The sequence below is a fragment of the Mastomys coucha genome, unplaced genomic scaffold, assembly GCF_008632895.1.
Source record: "Mastomys coucha isolate ucsf_1 unplaced genomic scaffold, UCSF_Mcou_1 pScaffold11, whole genome shotgun sequence".
Taxonomy (NCBI): Eukaryota; Metazoa; Chordata; class Mammalia; order Rodentia; family Muridae; genus Mastomys; species Mastomys coucha.
In genome coordinates, this window is record NW_022196893.1 from 30,605,082 (window position 1) to 30,615,132 (window position 10,051).

The following is a 10,051-nucleotide window of genomic DNA, read 5'->3' on the forward strand; positions in this document are numbered from 1 at the left end:
CCCTTAGGCTCATAGGAAACTAGGAATCTCTCCCTCTCCCTCTCCCTCTCCCTCTCCCTCTCCTTCTCTCTCCTTTCCTCCCCCTCCCCCTCTCCAGTGTTTTTGAGACAGGGTGTCTTAGAACTTGCTGTGGAATCAGACTGATGTCCAATTCACAGAGCTCTGCCTACCTCTGCCCACTGACCCTGGCTTCTCTCTCTCTCTCTCTTTTTTTTAAAAGTATTTTGAATGTCTGTGTTGATATGTGTTCAAGAGTACAGGTGTCCTCGGAGGCCTGAGGTTTTAGATCCCGTGGAGCTGGAGTCCTAGACTGCCCAGAGTAAGTGCTAGGACCAGAACTCGTGTCCTCTGCAAAAGCAGTTTATAATCCTAACCACCAAGCCATCTTTTTGGTCCCTCAAAATCTCTTTTAGGCCAACTGCTTGCACTTACTCTTGCTGGATTTTTTTCCACCCTCCACCCCATCCCTGCCTTTTATAGACACCACCACTACCACCGTTCACCCTGTGTCTAAAAGCCTCTACAATATACATGTGGTATATGATGGTATAGTCCGTGTTATTCCTAACTCCCTCTGTGAGAGTTTAGGAACACCCCGCCTGCAAGGCTTGGTGGTGCACATCTTCCATCTCAGCACTTGAGAGGCAGAGGAAGGCGGGTCTCTGTGAGTTTGAGGCAGTCTGGTCTACATAATGAGTTCCAGGACAGCCAGGGATACATAGTGAGACACTGTCTTGAAAGAGGCAAACAGACAGACAGACAGACAGAAAGATAGACTCCCCCCACCTTTTTTTTTCCTTGGGAAAGTGCGAAGGGAAATGTGACCACAGACGTTTCAATTTCTTTCTTAGTCAGGTTTGGTGGTACCTGCCCATAGTCCAAGGCAGAAGCAAGATGATTGCCACAGAGCCAGGCAGTGGTGGCACACACCTTTAATCCCAGCACTTGGGAGGCAGAGGCAGGTGGATTTCTGAGTTCGAGGCCAGCCTGGTCTACAGAGTGAGTTCCAGGACAGCCAGGGCTACACAGAGAAACCCTGTCTTGAAAAAGAAGAAGAAGAAGAAGAAGAAGAAAAGGGAGAAAGAGAAGGAGAAGATTGCCACAGATTAGAAGTCAACCAGGTTTTGTAGTTTGTTTGTTTGTTTGTTTGTTTGTTGAGACAGGCTTTCTCTGTATAACCCTTGCTGTCCTTAAATTTGCTCTGTAGATCAAACTGGCCTGGACTCAGAAATCCACCTACCATTGGGTCCTGAGTGCTGGGGTTAAAGGCATATGCCACTACCTTCCAACATTGGGACATATTTTTAAAAAAGAATTTTTGCTGGGTGTGTTGGCACCTGGCTTTAATCCCAGCATTTGAGAGGCAGACACAGATGGATCTCTAAGGACAATGCCAGCCTGGTCTACAGAGTGAGTTCCAGAACAGCCAGGGCTACACAGAGAAACCCTGTCTCAAACAGCAAGACAAACCAAAAAAGCCCTGCAGATAGAATCCTCTCTCCTCCTGGTCTGCCTCCTGGACAATTTTTTACTTATGCGTAAAAACCAAGTTTAAAGGTCACCTCTTTCAAGACTTCTCTACCAAAAATGGCTAGGGACATCTCTGTGAGCATGTAGCATCCTGACATATCTCTTTCATCATACCATGACATCATCAGGTTACATAAGCTCCTCAGGACGGGAAGCTATTTCCCTGCCTAGCTAGACTGTCACTCAGTGTCTGCTGCATGCTCACAGTGAGTAACTCCTGCACTCGCCTTCGTTCCACAGGATGCAGGGCCTTTGTTCTTTGTCATTCTCCCCATGTACGATGTGACTGCCATCTGGTATCATTGCATGATCAGCAGAGGAAACAGAACCCTTGCAAGTATCTTAAGGACAGAGAGAAATAAACTTTAAAAATCCTTTAGAAAGTCTGGAGTAGCTCAGGTGGGCTGGAGCAGCAAGATGCTCCAGCATTTCTGCAATACAAGCTCCCTGCCAGAGAAACTGCTCCTCTGCTAGTCAGGGATGGATAAGCCCCTGGAGGCCTCTGCTGATAGCTGGGTCTAAGAATACATACAGGGTTGCAGATGCAATCCAGGGATCCTGCAGCCGTTATCAGGACACTGCCACTGCTGATTCTGATGTAACCAGTTCTCAATGCTTGCAAGGCTACGGTTGTCACAGAATTGCTGCTATAGAAATATATATCTCCCGGGCACTGGTGGTGCATGCTTTAATCCCAGCACTTGGGAGGCAGAGGCAGAGGCAGGCAGATTTCTGAGTTTGAAGCCAGCCTGATCTACAAAGTGAGTTCCAGGACAGCCAGGACTACACAGAGAAACTCTGTCTCAAAAAACAATAAATAAATAAATAAATAAAAATAAAAAATTAAAATCACAATGAAAGGTTAGGCATGTAACTCAGTGGGATTTTGAATCCCAGCACCATAAAAATCAAATACCCATTTAGTCAATTTACAAGGAGCAAACACTACATAGCTAAAAATTGAAAGTCTAACTTACTATTGGTGAATATAAAGAGAAATTAAACTTCTGGGACTTGCCTGTATAAAATTGTAAAATGATACTCTGGGGAAAGGGCTGGGCAGTTGCTTAGAAGCCAAATATATGAGGCTGGAGAGATGGCTCTGAGGTTAGGAGCAGAAATTCCCCGCCTTCTGTTCTCAGGAAGCACAGTGGCTGTAACTCAGTTTCGGGAGACTTCTGCGCCCTCTGCTGGTCTCCATGGGTACTGCACACACAAACACATGCATTTTATCTATATACATATATATCTTAAAATAAAATACGTAGGGGCTGGAGGGATGGCCCAGGAGCTAAGAGCTTGCTTCCTACTCTTGCAGCGGACCCACGTTCAGTCCCCAGCACCCACAGACTGCCTGCACTAATCACTTTTCCCTTGTGGTAATAAAACACCGTGACCAAAGCAACTTACAGAAGGAATTTATTTGGGATTAAGAGTTCATGATGGCAGAGTGGAAGCATGGTGGTTAGAAGGAAGTAAGAGCTTGTGTCTCAATCCACAAACATTAAGCAGAGAGTGCCATGGAATGGCTCCTGGATTTAAAATCTCCAAGCCCACCTCCAGTGACATACCTCCTCCAATAAGGCCATACCTCCTCCAATAAGGCCATACCTCCTCCAATAAGGCCACACCTCCTAGACCGGCCCCAAACAGTGCCACCTACTGGTGACTAAGTATTAAAACATCTGAGCCTTATTCAAACCATCTCTAACTCCAGTTCCAGAGGATCCGAACCCCTCGTCTGGCCTCCTCAGGCACTGCACACATGTGGTACATAGACACACATGCAGATGCAGCGCCCATATAAAAACATGAAAATAAATATCTTTAAAAGCTAAGCATATATCTTTCATATGATACAGTGATTTGCTCTTCTTCTGTTTGATATTTACTCCAAAACAAACCTGTCCCCAAAGACTTGTAGTGGGACCCAGAGGCTGATAGATCTCTCAGCTTATTTACACAGCCAGTTTCAGGTCGGCCACAACTTCACACCAAGACTGTCACAGAACAAACAAAGCAACATCAGGGTATAATGGGCAAGTCCATCAGTAGGCAAATAGACAGATACCTTACAGTAATCCATATAGTAGAATATATAAAAAGTAATGGACTAGTATACTCTTTTGTGGCCAAATCTTAAAATAGTCCTGCTAGGTCAAAGAGGCCAAACCAAAGGAGAGAGCAGAGTGCATGCTTCCATTTACATAAAATTCAAAAAAGTCCAATTAATCTATCATGATAATTTGGGGTGGAGGAAGATATGGGCAGAAGGGGTTACAAAAAACAGGGAAACGGTGGGGTACGGGGCTGTGATCATGATTTCCTGTCAAAACCCACAAAATCAAAGTTTACATGTATTTTACCACTTGCTATATGTTCATTATGCCTAAATAAAACTATTTTTAAAAGGAAGGCTGACAGAAGCTGGGCGTGGCATTAATCCCAGCACTTGGGAGGCAGAGGCCAGCCTGCTCTACAGAGCGAGTTCCAGGACAGCCAGGGCTACACAAAGAAACCTTGTCTCAAAAAAACAAACAAACAAACAAACAAAAAAAGAAGCATATATTTGGGTTGCGAGGAAACTAGAGTTTGACTCATTTACTAGACGTTTGTCTTCTCCACTAAAGGAAAACGGTGTAAGGTTCGGGACTATGCCTATTTTGTACAAGGTCACATCTAATATTTAATACAGCATTTGGTGTACAAGAGAGATGTGGCAAATATTTGTTGAAGAAAGGAAAGAAAGAGAAAAGAGTTAGGAACAACTCCAGTGTGATCACAGAGAAAAGGGAGAATGTGACGCTGTTGAGCAAATGTGGGAGCAGGCTGGAAGACAAGCAGCGTGAGAAGCCAGAGAAAGGAGTGTCATGGGGAGAGTGGTTAGAAAGGGACACTACAAACAATAAAATTAAAAATAAAAATAAGTGGGCAGTGGTGGCGCATGCCTTTAATCCCAGCACTCAGGAAGCAAAGCAGAGGCAGGATGACCTCTGAGTTCAAGGCCAGCTTGGTCTACATAGAGAGTTCCAGGATAGCTAGGGCTACACAGAGAAACCCTGTTTTGAAAAACAGAAACAACAACAACAAAAGGAAGGCAGAGTGATGTTCACCATATCGTGTGTGTGTGTGTGTGTGTGTGTGTGTGTGTGTGTGTGTGTGTGTGTGTGTGTGTGTGTTCCCGGGGCCTTGTACAGTGGACTTCTGGGAAACACTGACAGCTGATTCTGAGACATGGAAAGAGCTACTTCCTTGTGAGAATGATGAATCTATGATAGATCTTTTTAGGAAAACTCCCTAAATAGCCAAGAGTGATGCTGAACTCCTGATCCTCTTGCCTTGACCTCTGAAGTGCGAGGATTACAGGCGCACACCACTATACCCAGTTTATGAGGTATGGGTATCTAATGGAGTTCTTCACATATGCTAGACAGGCATCTCACCAGCTGAGCTAAATTCCCCAGCCTAAGTTATGTGAATTATGAAGTGCTTTATTTCTGAGGTAAGAATGGTGGCACAGGCCTATGACTGCAACCATTGAAAGGGGGAAGGAAGACAGACCAGGGATTCAAGGCCAGCTCCATTGAATAAGAAGTTCCCGGCTGGGGCTGGAGGGATGGCTCAGAGGTTAAGAACACTGACTGGTCTTCCAGAGGTCCTGAGTTCAATTCCCAGCAACCACAGGGTGGCTCACAACCATCTGTAACGGGATCCGATTCCCTCTTCTTGGGTGTCTGGAGACAACTACAATGTACTCACATCTAATAAATAAATCTTTGGGAAAAAAAAAAACAACAACAGCTTTAAGTTCAAGGCCAGAGGGTGGCAGGATTCTGATAGCTCTTGCTCTCCTTGCCACTGCGTAGAACAAGGTCAGGGAAAGAGCTACAGACTAAATACAGTGTTGGAGAGATGGCTCAATATTAAAACCACTTGTTCTTGCAGAGGGCCTGGGTTCGAGTCCCAGCAACTGCATGGTGGCTCATAGCCATCTATAATTCCAGTTCCAAGGAATTGAAGATGCCTTTTCCAACTTACCTGGGTACCAGACACGCTCGTGATGCACAGACAGACAGACATGCAGGCAAAACACCTATAAATACCAGACACGCTCGTGATGCACAGACAGACAGACATGCAGGCAAAACACCTATAAATACCAGACACGCTTGTGATGCACAGACAGACATGCAGGCAAAATGCTCATGATGTACAGACAGACAGGCAGGCAAAACACCTATAAAAGAAAATGAGGGCTGGAGAGATGACTCAGCAGTTAAGAGCACTGCCTGCTCTTCTGAAGATCCTGAGTTCAAATCCCAGCAACCACATGCTGGCTCACAACCATCTGTAATGAGATCTGACGCCCTCTTCTGGTGTGTCTGAAGACAGCTACAGTGTACTTATTTATAATAATAAATCTTTGGGCTGGAGCGAGCAGGGACTGAGCAAGCAGGGCCGACTGGAGTGAACGGGGCCAACCGGAGTGAGTGGGGTTGACCAGAGCGAGCAGAGGTCCTAAATTCAATTCCCAACAACCACAGGAAGGCTCACCAACAGCTACAGTGTTCTCATATACATAAAATAAATAAATAAATCTTTTTTTAAAAAAAGAAAAAGAAAATAAATCTAAAAAATTAAGTAGATCAGAACTGGTCTAGGAAAAAGAAAAGACTGTAGGGGAGCCGAGTTGTTTTCCTTTCCAGGGTTAAAATTAGACTAGGATCCCCAAATTGTCCGCAAGCGGCTCTCGCTTTACCATTTCCATCCTAGCACTACACTGAGGCTTCAAACTACTTGGTAACTTCTGTTTACCACGCCCTGCTCCCTAACCTCGGGGCTGGAGAGATGGCTCGGGGTCCCTAACCTCGGGGCTGGAGAGGTGGCTCGGGGTCCCTAACCTCGGGGCTGGAGAGGTGGCTCCGGGTTAAGTGCACTTCTGCAGAGGCTGAGGTTTTCCTTCGAGCATGGCAGCTCATACAACTGTCTGCAGCTCCAGCTCCATGGAAGCTCACACAACTGTCTGCAGCTCCAGCTCCAGGGGGTCCATGCCCTTTCCTGACCTCTGTGGGCACCAGGAACACATTTGGTCTATATAATACATGCAGGCAAACGCTCATACTCATAAAATTAAAAATAAATTTTAAGGGGGCTGGAGAGATGGCTCAGCGATTAAGAACACTGACTGAGCCGGGTGGTGGTGCTGCACGCCTTTAATCCCAGCACTTGGGAGGCAGAGGCAGGCGGATTTCTGAGTTCGAGGCCAGCCTGGTCTACAGAGTGAGTTCCGGGACAGCCAGGGCTACACAGAGAAACCCTGTCTTGAAAAACCAAAAAAAAAAAAAAAAAGAACACTGACTGTTCTTCCAGAGGCCCTGAGTTCAATTCTCACAACCATCTGTAATGCCCTCTTCTGGTGGGTCTGAAGACAGCAACAATTTACTCACATACATATAAATTAAAAAAAAATAATAATAATAATAAATTTTAAAGGAGCAGACCCTGCTACTTTCTTCTTACTCCACCCCCCCCCCCCAACCTCAACCCCCGAGCTCCGTCTCTCTTCCTCTGGTAAAGTTAAACATAGCTATCATTTTCTTTCTTTTGTTTTTTGTTTTTTGTTTTTTGAGACACAGTTTCTCTGTATAGCCCTAGCTGTCCTGGAACTCACTCTGTAGACCAGGCTAACACCCTGGTCTCTGAAATCCGCCTGCCTCTGCCTCCCAAGTGCTGGGCTTAAAGGCCTGTGCCACCACCACCAGGCAACAACCATTTTCTTATGAAGATTTTATTTTTTTTTTTTAAGAATTTATAGAATGTCATAAAGTTACATTAGCAGTTCCAGGCTGTGAGAGGTGTGGCTAGTGTGTGTAATGATTAACAGTCTGGCTCCACAGTGCTATGCCAGCACTCAAAATCAGGTTCTGACACTGGCAAACTATTTAATCTTTCTCTAATCTGTTACATAATCATTGTTCCTGCTTTGCAGGGTGATTGCAGGGACTAAATGTTTTACATATAAAGCATCATGAATATATTGAATAGTGTACACTAGAGATGTTAGCCAGTGTTGTAAAAAGCAAAATCGCCCCCAAAGAAAGAAAAAAAAATGAATTGAGCATTTGCTCAGTGATAGAGTTCTATGTACGGGCCTTAGGGTTGAGCTCCAGCACTGTAAAAATACTTTAGTTTTTTTTTTGATTTTTCAAGACAGGTTTTTCTGTATAGCCCTGGCTGTCCTGGAACTCACTCTGTAAACCAGGCTGGCCTCGAACTCAGAAATCCACCTGCCTCTGCCTCCTAAGTGCTGGGATTAAAGGTGTGTGCCACCACTGCCTGACTCTATTTTAATTTTTAATTAAAAATTATAAAATAACATAATTTAATGCTTAAAGATTTGTTTACTTTATGTGTGTGCATATTATGCTGCATGTATATATGTGTACCACACACATGTCTGGTATCCCAGACAAAAGAGGGCATCAGATCCCTTGGAACTGGAGTTACAGAGGGTTGTGACCCACCATTGGGTGCTGGGAATCAACACAGGCCTGTGCAAAAGCAACGAGTGCACCATCTCTCCAGATCCACAAAAATAATTAAAATTAAAAATAAAAAAATTAAGCAAGGGCTGGAGAGATGGTTCAGTGGGTAAGAGCACCAATTGCTCTTCCAAAGGTCCTGAGTTCAAATTTCAGCAACCACATGGTGACTTGCAACCACCTGTAATGAGAGCTGAAGCTACAGTGTATTTATCTATAATAATAAATCTTTACAAAGGTAAATTTAAAAAATTAAACAATTGTCAGGTGTGGCAGTAGATGCATTCAAGAGGTAAAGTCAGGCAGATCTCTGTGAGTTCAGGGCCTGCTTAGTCTCCATAGTGAGTTCCAGGCCAGTCAAAGCTGGTCAAAGAAAAATTGAGATCAAAGGTCGGTCTATGCACAGGCTTGGTCTTGTAGATCCAAGTGACCCTCTGCCTCAGCACCCTAAGTGATTGGGACTGTGGGCACAGAGCACCATTCCAGACCTCAAAGCAACCTGTAATCACTAGGCTAGAACTCTGCTCACTAATAGGAAACAGGGTCTCAAGTTACAGAGTTTAGGAGGCTTTCAAAGGCTGTCATTTTTGCTTCTCGTAATTCAGGTCTGAGCTCTCTGGAATAATGAAAAACTCAGCAGGTTTTCCTCCAAATTCATTTATGTGGGAGAAGCTCAGCAGATTTCTCCTGTCCTCTTTTCTGGCCTGTCTCTCTTCAAGACTCCATCCTGAGTTTAGGGTGGACACTTGTTTTAGTTTGCCCGTCCCAATTCCAGCACTGGATTTTCTCACTCAACAGTCCCATGTCTGCCACTAGGCTAGGTGGCGACCCTTAGCCCAGGCAAATGGATGACAGATGGTTGTGTCCGTGTGGATCTACAAGTAAACCCTAACTCTAGCCTGGTTATTTGCACATGAAGAATTTTCAGAGCAGTCTGGATGGTCGCATTCCCTGGATCCTTCTCCTATAAAGCCACAGTTTCCTTGGACCACATCTTAAGGATGGTGGCTTGAGTTTAAATAGACTGAGAACGTAAGGGTGGGCTCAGAGGTAGACATCAGAGGAGGAACTGCTTTGCGAGTGCTAATAACATTAGACTTTCTAGAGCACAGGCTTTGCTTTGAAATATTAAATTGAAATATGGAAAGAGTCCAGCGTACAAATTTAGACCACTCATAACATAGATCATTAACTATCAAAGCACCTTGAAGAAGAGTAGATAGCACTTAAGAATCTTATCCAAGGGCTGGAGAGATGGCTCAGCAGGTAAGAGCACCGACTGCTCTTCCGAAGGTACTGAGTTCAAATCCCAGCAACCACATGGTGGCTCACAACCACCTGTAATGAGATCGGACGCCCTCTTCTGGTGCGTCTGAAGACAGCTACAGTGTCCTCATATAAATAAAATAAAAAAAAGAAAAAAAAAAAAAGGATCTTATGCAAGCTTCAAGTTTCCAGAGAAACAGTCTTGGCAAGATGATAAATCATGTGACCTATGTGTGAGATGTGGAGATGCCCCATGGTACTGATAACTATTTCCACCTGAAATAACAGAAAGAATAATTTTTGTCCCCCTCAACTAAATCCCTCTTCTTTTTCCTATTCTTATTTCAATTCCAAGTACAACCTGTGACAGAAGTAAGTTTTTTTTAAACTGTATATTTCAAAATAATACATCACTACTAGTATTTTCTTAAGTGAACATAAATATATAAAGTCTTTTCAATTGTTTGTTTGTTTTGTATTTAGCAAAGTTTAAAATCTTGGCTCTTACTGTGGTACAAGCCCAAAATAAGAACAATTTTTAGACACTGGATTTCACTGTAATAAGGCTGTACTTCAATGACCCTCACATCACCAAAGGATTTAACCTCCATCGTAGCTAAGCTGAGAGTTGACAGTTCTGCTGCGCCAAGGAATGAATTGTAGGCACAAGTTTTGGATACAGACTTCCTGCTATGGTCAAAACTATTTGACTT